This window comes from Colias croceus, chromosome 18, assembly GCF_905220415.1.
Source record: "Colias croceus chromosome 18, ilColCroc2.1".
Classification (NCBI taxonomy): domain Eukaryota; kingdom Metazoa; phylum Arthropoda; class Insecta; order Lepidoptera; family Pieridae; genus Colias; species Colias croceus.
This window is the reverse complement of record NC_059554.1, coordinates 9162391-9177514: the sequence shown is the minus strand read 5'-3', so window position 1 is coordinate 9177514 and position 15124 is coordinate 9162391. Positions and strand designations below refer to the sequence as shown.

Here is a 15124-nt window from a genome sequence, read left to right as displayed (position 1 = left end):
TTAACCATGGCATGTGTGATACAATCATGCAAAAATGTAACCGAGATATTCAGTGTTTGTTTAATATATTACAAGGAACTGCCATTAAATTAGACTTGATACGTAGTAACTATTTAGTAATTTGTGTTGATACTGACGTCGCGTCGGTGTTATCTATACTAATATTATAAAGAGGAAAAGTTTGTAATTATGTATGTATATATGTATGGTTTTCACGCATAAACCTCTCAACCGATTTTGATGAAATTTGGCACAATCTTTAGACCCTGAGAAAGAACATAGGCTACCTTTTATTGCGAAATATGTACCACGGGCGAAGCCGGGGCGAGCCGCTAGTTTTAAAATAAAATAAATTTACTATAATAATATTGGGAAAGTTACTATAACTTCAGGCATAATTTCCATAAAGTCTTAAAAGTCAATATCTATATTCTATATTTCTTTCGATATGGATAATTTCTAATATTTATTTCAATGTAAATTAACTCTAGAACAGAATATTATTCTGTATTCATCATTCCCAAATAGAAATGTAAACTCATTCCCGTAATTGCTATTTTGTTTGCTTTCTATTTCAAAATTGCATCCTAGCACAGATAAACCAAAATATGTTAAATTGCTTCCAAAACCGTGCTGAAAGCTGAACGCAAAATCAATACAAGCGCAGTTCAATGCAGTAACAAACTTGAAATACGTAATTTTTCACACAAAATCCGATCTAGATCCACTATACAAGAGATTAGTTAGCCTGGTTTGTATGTAAATCGTGAATTCACCGCTAACAATAAATGGTGGACGTGTCGAAAGCAGTTGATCCCCTCTTAATAACTGGACTGGTATGGATATAACATTTATTAAAGCAATGTACATTACTACTGCACTATACAATCCAACTAACTGGTCTGTAATAAAACCAGCAATGTATGTTATGCTATAGTATTCCGCGCATCGAAAAAAAGCTCGATAATATTTGGTACGAGGTTTGTACAAATGGAATAATAGAGGTCCCTTTTTAATACGTAAGCCCTGTAATACCGTTTGTATTTTTTATTGGTAACTGTATTTATTATTTATTGCTGTAGCAATGATATCTATTGTTACTTATTCATCTGTAACGTAAAAATAGTTTGGTTGGACAAAGAATATCGATCAATCTATTATAGAATTGAATGTACATTGGAGATGTATAGGAAAAAATAATACCTATGTTATTTGCATTAACAGTAATAGGCATGTTGTATAGTATCACCTTGTATATTATGTAATAATTTATTGAAAAAGGAGAAAATATTCGAATTTATTTTTCAGATGAACGATAGTTTCAGATGAACGATAGAGACCACACACACAACGTTTGAATTGTCCAATCGGCAGCAACGTTCAGTTGAAGCCATGGCGTCACCGGTGACAGACGACGATGTTTTAGCCGTTTTGGGCGTATATTCGTAAAAATGAAACAAAAAAAGGATTATATGCCGGGAAAATTGTTGTTATATATAAATACCTATTTAATGAGAAGTACCCAATGTGTTAAGTAATCTGGTACTTCATCTATCTCCCAAACAAATCTTATCCGAATCCGTAACCGTTGACATCTAAACATCCATATACTTTCATATTTATCGACCAAGCGAGCGAAGCGCCTACGCTTCAGCTTGGACGAAAAATCTTGACCAGACTGAAGTGACGATCGCATACCGCCATACACCAATCGCCATGATCAAGCCAAAAGAATCGAAATTCGATTGTTCCGTCAAGTATAACTATCATGCCAAATAATGCCAATCCACTCCCACACATGGTCAGTTCTAACTGATCCAATCGGTAGCATCATGCCGAACGGACGATAGGAAGTATGGTGTATGGCCAGCATAATAGAATTGAATGTACATTGGAGATGTAAGTATAGGAAAAAATAATACGTACGTTATTTGCATTAACAGTAACAGGCATGTTGTTTATTGTATATTATGTAATAATATTATATCTATTGAAAAAGGAGAACATTGTTAAACAAGAAAATAGTTGAATTTATTTTTCAAATTGCAAAAGTATACTAAACTAGCTTACCGCCCGCGGCTTCGCCCGCTTTGTCTAAAACCTAATAAATTATATAAAACCTTCCTCTTAAATCACGCTATCTAATAAAATAAACCGCATCAAAATCCGTTGTGTAGTTTTAAAGATTTAAGCATACAAAGGGACCTATGTCCCTTTGTATGCTTAAATCTTATCTCATAGTCGCTTTCTGTCCCTATGGACAGAAAGCGACTATGTTTTATACTATGTAGTGATCATCGTAACTGGTAACATATCATAATTTAAAATATAATCACCAAAACCAAAATACAACCTAACGAGCAATTGCTATGCCTTAATTTCTCTACCTCGCAAACGTTGCAAATTTCTAATTTAAACACCAATGGGAAAGCAGCACTCGACAATTCAAATTACTGGCAAAAAGCGAACCGCAGATATAATTGGTGGTCGCACTCAAAACTATGGAGCTAATTGTGTCCCAGCTTGAATATGTATGGCATCGATCGATCTGATGACGTCAACTGTCCTCTGGGCTTATCTTATTAATAAGTCATCATCAAAATATGACGTGTCGTTGTGGTTAAGCCGCTTAAAGTGGGAAGAACATTAAAATGAACCGTGTTAATGCGATGAATAAATGAAAAGTATTTTTTGATGACCAATGTATAAAAACTTAATGGGAATCTTGAAATAAGGAGAATAAGACCTCTTTAATGGGCATGCCAAAGAACCTAGTAAGATGACAACTCAACACTTAAAATGTATTCACTGTGAACAGGTTTAATAAAAGCTCAATAAAACTAATTTTTCATTACGAGTTTTTCTCGTATTTTTCAAATCGGACTAGTAGTTCCTGACATTAGCGCGTTCAAACAAACAAACTCTTCAGCTTTATAATATTAGTATAAATATAATACAGTTAGTAGATTTTTAATGTCGAAAAGAATCGACAAAATATCCATACACACTGAAAAGATCTGGAAACTTTTAGGTCCTCATTTAATAAGAAATTGTTATCACTATTCCTTTGTTTAAAAATAAGTTAAAAACATCAAGTGTCAAACAAAATAACAAATATTCCTCAAACAGTGTTTCATAACTTTTCATCAAATTGCTTTATCTCAAATAATAAGAACATAATATTTTCGATACAATGAAAAATAATTATCAAGAATAACGCAAGGAGAAATATAAATCCTTTATTAAATAATATATGACAGCACTAGCTTAACAGGAAGCACAAATAAAAGCGAACGAGGAAATTTTAAAGTACAGTAGACGAAAATGCGAGTATATTAAGAAAATATAATAGTTTAGGCCAACTATATATTAAGACTTGTTATTAAATTACTACCTATGCTGTTTATACAAAATTGCTAGCTGCTTCTGATGTATTAATATAACAATGGCTTTAAAATTCCTACTAAAATCTAGCGATACTAAAAAAATCCAACATTTCAATGAATTCAGCGATGTTCGATATGTCGTACAATTAGAGATGTTCCCTTTATTTTAAAGCTAACAAAATAGCAGTTGAAATAGTTAGGGACCATAATTCGTATTATATTCTAACTGTTTTTGATACTTCCAAATAGTCAAGTGTCTTTTAAAAGTCGATTCACAATACCCAGAGATATTCCCTTTATATAAAAGCTAGCTAAATATCAGAATTGTTAGACTTCACAGTGTAGGGTTCCTATTCAGTCCTATATTCCAACTATAACCTATTAGTAAAGTGAATTCAATAAAATAGTTCTCTTAAAGACAATTCAATTTCTTTACAAATATAAATTATAGTATGTAATGGACGCGTATAATATTCAATCGACCGGTTGAAAATAATCACTAATGAGCAAAGCAATAGGAGAATAAATACATATTGAATATGTATGAGATATCCCGCTTTACAGAAAGCTCCTGTATTATTGATACACGTTTTTTCCTTGCTTTTTATACTCTGTACCATTTCTGGTTAATTGTGAGATCTTCTGTAATGCTTTGTTTTTGTCTTGTTTCTTAACCGCTTTTGCAAGGGATTGTTAACATGAATCACAATTTGTTTTTATTTATTTTTCTTCGATTTTGTTGTACGGATACTAGAACAGATTCTTTCACAATTGAAATAAGGTTTTTTTATTACCTGTATCACTTGCTTTTTCATACATTACATAATACATTTTATAGAGAAGAGTACGTAACAGTTACATAAATTATAATTATTTAAATTCAGGTATTTTTATCTTTCGTACACATTTACTAATTTATACATATTATGAGGATGATGGACTGTCTGATATTCCAAAAGTAAAGCATGAATACAGAATAATAAATTTCGGTATTACTTAATGACGCATTAAATAAATGATTATAAAGACTGTAATGGACAGCAGGACATTATTATTACAGTATCGCTTCACCAAAATATGATAATACGATATTAATATTAAGATTAATAAACAGATTGTCGTGCAATACTGGTACGAGCAAGGCTATTAAAGACGGGTCGAAAAAAATTCTTCGCATTTAAATACCAACTGACTAAAAGGTTAAGACTCTTATGTAGGAGCCAAAACATATAGGTTTATTACTATTAAACCGGTTCCTACCAGATAAACTGCCTAATCTCCAAAAAACTAAACTCATCCAAAATCTATTTCTACTGATATCTTTGATTAATAGTCCTAACACGCAAAGAATAACTGCGTTTCCCAGGAGATTGGGTAAAATTACGCGTTCCTAGAATGTTATTAATGTAAAGGTATTTCTAACAAAGGCGAGGTCAATCGGTATTTCATGAAATTGCTAAACAATACCGACATGGAATAAATCAATTCTACTCATAAGTAAAAGTCGAACATTCAGACTGTGTAGATTGATAAATTACATGATAATATTATTGATGAAAATATAAATCTTCACTACAAAGTATAAAACAAAGTCGCTTTCTCTGTCCCTATGTCCCTTTGTATGCTAAAATCTTTAAAACTACGCAACGGATTTTGATGTGATGATGTTTTTATTAGATAGAGTGATTCGTTTAGAGGAAGGTTTAAGTATATAATTATATCGAGACAATATGAATTGTTATTTTTCGATTATCAGAGATACATATCTCTGTTAATTATATTTAACATTATATAATTTCACATTCTTTTATTTAAACAGTTTTCTGATTATTGCATTTTAAGTTAGTAACTTATTTTTTAAAATTTGCAAAAACGAGGCAGGCAATTTTTAAAAATGCTAAAAAGTAAGCGTTGTAAAGAAGTCGCAATAGTCAACTATACAATGCTTTGTCAATCAATAAAACTTGAAATAAAGAAGATAAACCTTTAACTTTACATAATAGAAACTAAAGATTGCATACATTCAAGTAAGTATACAAGTACCATGTTAATATCTTAATCCCTAATATTCGATATCACACTGCGTAGTGAGTCGAGCCCTTAGGGCTTCATTATGGCGAACAATTAAATCATTGAAGCGATGTTCATTAACCATGGCATGTGTGATACAATCATGCAAAAATGTAACCGAGATATTCAGTGTTTGTTTAATATATTACAAGGAACTGCCATTAAATTAGACTTGATACGTAGTAACTATTTAGTAATTTGTGTTGATACTGACGTCGCGTCGGTGTTATCTATACTAATATTATAAAGAGGAAAAGTTTGTAATTATGTATGTATATATGTATGGTTTTCACGCATAAACCTCTCAACCGATTTTGATGAAATTTGGCACAATCTTTAGACCCTGAGAAAGAACATAGGCTACCTTTTATTGCGAAATATGTACCACGGGCGAAGCCGGGGCGAGCCGCTAGTTTTAAAATAAAATAAATTTACTATAATAATATTGGGAAAGTTACTATAACTTCAGGCATAATTTCCATAAAGTCTTAAAAGTCAATATCTATATTCTATATTTCTTTCGATATGGATAATTTCTAATATTTATTTCAATGTAAATTAACTCTAGAACAGAATATTATTCTGTATTCATCATTCCCAAATAGAAATGTAAACTCATTCCCGTAATTGCTATTTTGTTTGCTTTCTATTTCAAAATTGCATCCTAGCACAGATAAACCAAAATATGTTAAATTGCTTCCAAAACCGTGCTGAAAGCTGAACGCAAAATCAATACAAGCGCAGTTCAATGCAGTAACAAACTTGAAATACGTAATTTTTCACACAAAATCCGATCTAGATCCACTATACAAGAGATTAGTTAGCCTGGTTTGTATGTAAATCGTGAATTCACCGCTAACAATAAATGGTGGACGTGTCGAAAGCAGTTGATCCCCTCTTAATAACTGGACTGGTATGGATATAACATTTATTAAAGCAATGTACATTACTACTGCACTATACAATCCAACTAACTGGTCTGTAATAAAACCAGCAATGTATGTTATGCTATAGTATTCCGCGCATCGAAAAAAAGCTCGATAATATTTGGTACGAGGTTTGTACAAATGGAATAATAGAGGTCCCTTTTTAATACGTAAGCCCTGTAATACCGTTTGTATTTTTTATTGGTAACTGTATTTATTATTTATTGCTGTAGCAATGATATCTATTGTTACTTATTCATCTGTAACGTAAAAATAGTTTGGTTGGACAAAGAATATCGATCAATCTATTATAGAATTGAATGTACATTGGAGATGTATAGGAAAAAATAATACCTATGTTATTTGCATTAACAGTAATAGGCATGTTGTATAGTATCACCTTGTATATTATGTAATAATTTATTGAAAAAGGAGAAAATATTCGAATTTATTTTTCAGATGAACGATAGTTTCAGATGAACGATAGAGACCACACACACAACGTTTGAATTGTCCAATCGGCAGCAACGTTCAGTTGAAGCCATGGCGTCACCGGTGACAGACGACGATGTTTTAGCCGTTTTGGGCGTATATTCGTAAAAATGAAACAAAAAAAGGATTATATGCCGGGAAAATTGTTGTTATATATAAATACCTATTTAATGAGAAGTACCCAATGTGTTAAGTAATCTGGTACTTCATCTATCTCCCAAACAAATCTTATCCGAATCCGTAACCGTTGACATCTAAACATCCATATACTTTCATATTTATCGACCAAGCGAGCGAAGCGCCTACGCTTCAGCTTGGACGAAAAATCTTGACCAGACTGAAGTGACGATCGCATACCGCCATACACCAATCGCCATGATCAAGCCAAAAGAATCGAAATTCGATTGTTCCGTCAAGTATAACTATCATGCCAAATAATGCCAATCCACTCCCACACATGGTCAGTTCTAACTGATCCAATCGGTAGCATCATGCCGAACGGACGATAGGAAGTATGGTGTATGGCCAGCATAATAGAATTGAATGTACATTGGAGATGTAAGTATAGGAAAAAATAATACGTACGTTATTTGCATTAACAGTAACAGGCATGTTGTTTATTGTATATTATGTAATAATATTATATCTATTGAAAAAGGAGAACATTGTTAAACAAGAAAATAGTTGAATTTATTTTTCAAATTGCAAAAGTATACTAAACTAGCTTACCGCCCGCGGCTTCGCCCGCTTTGTCTAAAACCTAATAAATTATATAAAACCTTCCTCTTAAATCACGCTATCTAATAAAATAAACCGCATCAAAATCCGTTGTGTAGTTTTAAAGATTTAAGCATACAAAGGGACCTATGTCCCTTTGTATGCTTAAATCTTATCTCATAGTCGCTTTCTGTCCCTATGGACAGAAAGCGACTATGTTTTATACTATGTAGTGATCATCGTAACTGGTAACATATCATAATTTAAAATATAATCACCAAAACCAAAATACAACCTAACGAGCAATTGCTATGCCTTAATTTCTCTACCTCGCAAACGTTGCAAATTTCTAATTTAAACACCAATGGGAAAGCAGCACTCGACAATTCAAATTACTGGCAAAAAGCGAACCGCAGATATAATTGGTGGTCGCACTCAAAACTATGGAGCTAATTGTGTCCCAGCTTGAATATGTATGGCATCGATCGATCTGATGACGTCAACTGTCCTCTGGGCTTATCTTATTAATAAGTCATCATCAAAATATGACGTGTCGTTGTGGTTAAGCCGCTTAAAGTGGGAAGAACATTAAAATGAACCGTGTTAATGCGATGAATAAATGAAAAGTATTTTTTGATGACCAATGTATAAAAACTTAATGGGAATCTTGAAATAAGGAGAATAAGACCTCTTTAATGGGCATGCCAAAGAACCTAGTAAGATGACAACTCAACACTTAAAATGTATTCACTGTGAACAGGTTTAATAAAAGCTCAATAAAACTAATTTTTCATTACGAGTTTTTCTCGTATTTTTCAAATCGGACTAGTAGTTCCTGACATTAGCGCGTTCAAACAAACAAACTCTTCAGCTTTATAATATTAGTATAAATATAATACAGTTAGTAGATTTTTAATGTCGAAAAGAATCGACAAAATATCCATACACACTGAAAAGATCTGGAAACTTTTAGGTCCTCATTTAATAAGAAATTGTTATCACTATTCCTTTGTTTAAAAATAAGTTAAAAACATCAAGTGTCAAACAAAATAACAAATATTCCTCAAACAGTGTTTCATAACTTTTCATCAAATTGCTTTATCTCAAATAATAAGAACATAATATTTTCGATACAATGAAAAATAATTATCAAGAATAACGCAAGGAGAAATATAAATCCTTTATTAAATAATATATGACAGCACTAGCTTAACAGGAAGCACAAATAAAAGCGAACGAGGAAATTTTAAAGTACAGTAGACGAAAATGCGAGTATATTAAGAAAATATAATAGTTTAGGCCAACTATATATTAAGACTTGTTATTAAATTACTACCTATGCTGTTTATACAAAATTGCTAGCTGCTTCTGATGTATTAATATAACAATGGCTTTAAAATTCCTACTAAAATCTAGCGATACTAAAAAAATCCAACATTTCAATGAATTCAGCGATGTTCGATATGTCGTACAATTAGAGATGTTCCCTTTATTTTAAAGCTAACAAAATAGCAGTTGAAATAGTTAGGGACCATAATTCGTATTATATTCTAACTGTTTTTGATACTTCCAAATAGTCAAGTGTCTTTTAAAAGTCGATTCACAATACCCAGAGATATTCCCTTTATATAAAAGCTAGCTAAATATCAGAATTGTTAGACTTCACAGTGTAGGGTTCCTATTCAGTCCTATATTCCAACTATAACCTATTAGTAAAGTGAATTCAATAAAATAGTTCTCTTAAAGACAATTCAATTTCTTTACAAATATAAATTATAGTATGTAATGGACGCGTATAATATTCAATCGACCGGTTGAAAATAATCACTAATGAGCAAAGCAATAGGAGAATAAATACATATTGAATATGTATGAGATATCCCGCTTTACAGAAAGCTCCTGTATTATTGATACACGTTTTTTCCTTGCTTTTTATACTCTGTACCATTTCTGGTTAATTGTGAGATCTTCTGTAATGCTTTGTTTTTGTCTTGTTTCTTAACCGCTTTTGCAAGGGATTGTTAACATGAATCACAATTTGTTTTTATTTATTTTTCTTCGATTTTGTTGTACGGATACTAGAACAGATTCTTTCACAATTGAAATAAGGTTTTTTTATTACCTGTATCACTTGCTTTTTCATACATTACATAATACATTTTATAGAGAAGAGTACGTAACAGTTACATAAATTATAATTATTTAAATTCAGGTATTTTTATCTTTCGTACACATTTACTAATTTATACATATTATGAGGATGATGGACTGTCTGATATTCCAAAAGTAAAGCATGAATACAGAATAATAAATTTCGGTATTACTTAATGACGCATTAAATAAATGATTATAAAGACTGTAATGGACAGCAGGACATTATTATTACAGTATCGCTTCACCAAAATATGATAATACGATATTAATATTAAGATTAATAAACAGATTGTCGTGCAATACTGGTACGAGCAAGGCTATTAAAGACGGGTCGAAAAAAATTCTTCGCATTTAAATACCAACTGACTAAAAGGTTAAGACTCTTATGTAGGAGCCAAAACATATAGGTTTATTACTATTAAACCGGTTCCTACCAGATAAACTGCCTAATCTCCAAAAAACTAAACTCATCCAAAATCTATTTCTACTGATATCTTTGATTAATAGTCCTAACACGCAAAGAATAACTGCGTTTCCCAGGAGATTGGGTAAAATTACGCGTTCCTAGAATGTTATTAATGTAAAGGTATTTCTAACAAAGGCGAGGTCAATCGGTATTTCATGAAATTGCTAAACAATACCGACATGGAATAAATCAATTCTACTCATAAGTAAAAGTCGAACATTCAGACTGTGTAGATTGATAAATTACATGATAATATTATTGATGAAAATATAAATCTTCACTACAAAGTATAAAACAAAGTCGCTTTCTCTGTCCCTATGTCCCTTTGTATGCTAAAATCTTTAAAACTACGCAACGGATTTTGATGTGATGATGTTTTTATTAGATAGAGTGATTCGTTTAGAGGAAGGTTTAAGTATATAATTTATTAGGTTTTAGACAAAGCGGGCGAAGCCGCGGGCGGTAAGCTACTAATAAAATAAACGCTTCTTCTATGTGCTAATCAGGATATTATCTAAATATGTACCATTATTTTATACAGATCCAAGCAGCTATTTTTACGTATACAATAACAATCTTAACTGATGCTTCAAAGGTAACATATAGACAGATGTAACTTAAAATATAATCAGTGAATGCCTTGCTTGTTATAGGCAGAAAATATAAAATTGCTGCATTCGACTACTTTTACTGACAAAATATTATATATTATGTATTTTATAAGTTTGCTTTTCTTTCCCAAATAATTAAAACGGTTTTGTAACTTCATTTGCATATAGAAGATACAAACATTATCTTAGACTCTTCTATTTTGAAGAAGTAAGCGAGTCATTCTATCAACGATAGTTAGATAGTAAGTTAACATAAGCGCTCAGGGAAATTGCAGTCCTAATTTACAAACTAGAAATTCAAACATAAAGACATTGTATACGCACTAAAACAGAAGGGTTGCTAATTAATAAACCGCCAGTCAACTTGTCTGTCCGTCGCCGTTTATCTCATTACGCTAGATAGTTGGGCTGTATTCAAGTTTGAGGCGCTAGGGCAATAGATTCAGATAGAGGCTCTATGCCAAGTTATTACTACCTTCAATTGTTACAAGTGATAACTGCGTTAAAAACAACCGACTTCAAACTTGCACTTGCAAAATTTACAAATACCTACAGACAAAAATGCTCATAAAATAAAAACTACTGGGCCTATCCGAATAAAATTTTTATGGGACCAATTCGACACCATCCCGCATCGAACAAAAAAAGAATCACGTAAATCGGTTCAGAAACCTCGGAGTAATCGGTGTACATACATAAAAAAAAAATATACCGGCCGAATTGATAACCTCCTCCTTTTTTTTTTGAAGTCGGTTAAAAAGTGGCCGTATGTTTATAGTACGAGTTCGTATGTGAAATTTTAATAGTATAATTCTTTTATTCTAACTTAAGTGCTATTCAGTATTTTTTAACTTTACGAACAGCGCTTATTTATACCTCTAAACTAAAAACATTAATGCCTTGTCGTACTAATGAACTAAATTCAGAAAAAAAAATCACTTGCTGTAGAAATATTATATATCTATTCATGTTGTTTGAGATTCAATTTCAGTAGTTATACATAATTTTTGTATGTAGATGACATGTTTCTCACTTTATGGAAATTAAAGACATGTACTGTTGATAAATTTCTTTTCTTCTAGATAGTAGTTTGTGGTATGATGATCAAGGTAGTGAACATTGTATTTCTAATGGATGTGTAAGTCGTAACTAGCCATGGATCACAAAATGACCAAAACTTATGCCCTAAAATTATGAAAATAATTTTAATCCGTCCCTGTAGAATTCTGAAGGAGAAAATTAGTAGGAACTTTGTCACAGATGCAACTTAATTATGTTTACTCGGGACGCATGGCACTAAAATAGGAATTGTTTAAACAAACGCCTCCAACGTTTACTAAATTCACGAAATATTCATGTTAATATACTTAATTTTAATACATGACATTTTCGATTATGAATTGTAACTGAATTTATCAAGATGATTACCGTATTATGAAACAAAGTAAAGTAATTTACATCTTTGTGATCTCTAGATAATAATTGACATCTTTAAATGTCCGTTTGAAGTTTCTTTATGTCTTACTGATTCAATTTGAATTATTGCCTCATTAGATTATTATAGATTTGTGTTAAGTAGTCGATCTATATGTATACTCAACTGTACGTACCAGACAACTGAAATTCAATAGGACATAAGAAAAACACAATAAAAATACCACATTGGAAGAAGTTTCTAAAATAAACATAACAGTAACAGTAAAATAAAATCCACAAATGCATAGAAGCATAAGCAATTCAAAATATTTTCCCAGCATTGAATGCAGTTTTATACGAGAGTGCTATCAATAGCAGCGATTTCCTTAAAGAAGTGCTGACTAGAAATTATTCCAATTGTCAAGTAATACAATTACATGGACAGAAGGCTGGTCATCAACGAGGTTCATTTACCGAGATAGCATTCTAAGTTGCTCCGTCGATAGCATTGTCTCTAGTGCAGAATGGTAATATTGTAGGCGTGTTTTAAATGCATCTGGGTGCAAAATGAAGGATTTGTTTGATTTTTATAGTAGAATATGAATGGGAGATGATGTAGATAATTAGTTTATTGCTGTTAATAAAGCTTTGTTAAATAAAAGCTTAATAAATTATGATTCCTACCACGTTGCCAGAAATAATGTGGTTAAAATTTAACCAATTGTCAATAACAAGTCAATAACTGCGTTAAAAACAACCGACTTCAAACTTGCACTTGCAACATTTACAAATACAGACAAAAATGCTCATAAAATAAAAACTACTGGGCCTATCCGAATAAAATTTTTATGGGACCAATTCGACACCATCCCGCATCGAACAAAAAAAGAATCACGTAAATCGGTTCAGAAACCTCGGAGTAATCGGTGTACATACATAAAAAAACATACCGGCCGAATTGATAACCTCCTCCTTTTTTTTGAAGTCGGTTAAAAATAGTTTAGAAAAACATTGTTTTTGAACAACAGTACAAATAAAAGAATAACAACTTAAACTATAACGTGACAAACATTCAAAGCAGATTAACAAAGTGCTCTAAGAGATTTCCCTGACAAGCAAACGCAGTCTGTGCCGCGAAGTAGCAGCGTCAATAAATAAAAACTTGCAGCCATTCCAGTCTCGTATTTACTTAGCTCTACGAACTTCGATAGTATTGTACTCAGACTATTTGCATCTAACAATACAACGACACTCATTTTTGCTACTTAAGGACGTTTCAATGTAGCACTGTAGAAATCTATCGATTCATTGTTAAGTCTTGCTTCAACATTGTTTTGAGTTCTATTGTTTAGGTCGGTACACAATGTGGTTATGCGCACAATGTATTTTGCTGTCCTGTTAGATGCCTTCAGTTTGGTTTAAGTTTCAGTTGGATTTATTGTTATGGTTCTGAATGTCTAGTTTGATTAGGTTACGTGCTTATCTGTTTTATTTAGCTAGTTTCTTTTATCTTTAAACAGGATTGATAAGTCAAGTGTGGCCGCACCTATAAGGAGTGGACTGATACAAAGCAATACATAATAATAATACTGACTTCTAATACTGAACTAGCAGCTATTTTGTAGTCCAATGAAAATAGTTATTTTCTTTTATAATATATGAGTAGGTGTATTATAACCTATTCAGAAAATAAGATACTTAATGAGGAAAGAAATTGATGATGGGATAAGGGTTAACACTATACAAAGTTGTTATCAAACCATAATTAGTTACATAATATTAACATCATTATCACTTAAACAACATAAGCCATTTACATAACGTAACAGTCTGACCGTTTTAGCGCACAAATTAATCTGTATTGTGGTATTAATTCTAATTTAATGAGGTTTCGACCTGTTTCGCAATTTGGGACCAGGGATATGTATGTATGTTAATATATTGGGCTTGTATGTACGGAATGTGGGACCAAGGTCGTTCGCAATGGCTCATCCAATTTTTGGCCCAATTATTTTATCGTTGAATTATGTAATTATTTTCGTATTTACTCATAAATTATTTGTGCTTGTGCACTTGTTATGTTACGAAATGGACAAAGCTATGAACAAAGTATTTTTAAAATAATGGATTTCAAACCTATGCCCGTAGTAGATTAAATCACGCTGAAGAACCAGGTCCATTACTAAAGGTTTTGAAATACTTGCTACCAAGATTATAATTCTCAAAACAATGTAAAGTATACTCTGGATTAGCACATAGGCAAATTATCTGAGTACTACGCATGGCTGTCTGCCAGTTTAAGATTAAGTAAATAAATGGAAACTTTTGCGCTGATCTGCTATATACTTGGAAAGGCGCAATGTACATAATATTATTTTACACTGATGGATAGATAATTAGATAGGTAAAGATAATTCCCCATAGCTCTACATAGCCTTTTCTTATTGATCAATAAATTGCTAACTTGTACATTTCTGTATTTGTTATATGAAACCTGTTCATGTGTTCTCCGGCGAGTACAATAGGAGATAAAAGAGTGAACGTGTACCTTCGAGGGAGGCGTGCTCCATCATAGACCACATAACAGCTTACCAACAGACGAGATCGTCGTCAAGCGCGTTTCCCTAGAAGGTACCCGTTTACTGTATTATCTCCAATTGTACTTCGGAATACATTTCGGCACAAAGAACAGGTCTAATCTAACAAATACAGAAATGTTAGCATAAACGTACTGTACATAATAGTTACATTCTCCAGCACTTTACCGAGGCGCAGCTGCGTCGGCATTGAAGTAGGAAATTGCAATACATTGCACCTACAATCAAATCTATATTATAAGGACGGTTGCACATGTGGCTGCTCTTGAAGATTATATAATACAGTTTG

The 15124-nt window shown here is 32.1% G+C and overlaps 1 protein-coding gene across 1 annotated transcript in view; it reads right to left on the bottom strand.

Moving 5' to 3' along the window:
* The window catches only part of LOC123699465 (carcinoembryonic antigen-related cell adhesion molecule 5-like), a 95359-nt gene that overhangs the window by 54182 nt on the left and 26053 nt on the right, over nt 1-15124 (bottom strand). The gene's annotated exons all lie outside the window — the stretch shown is intronic.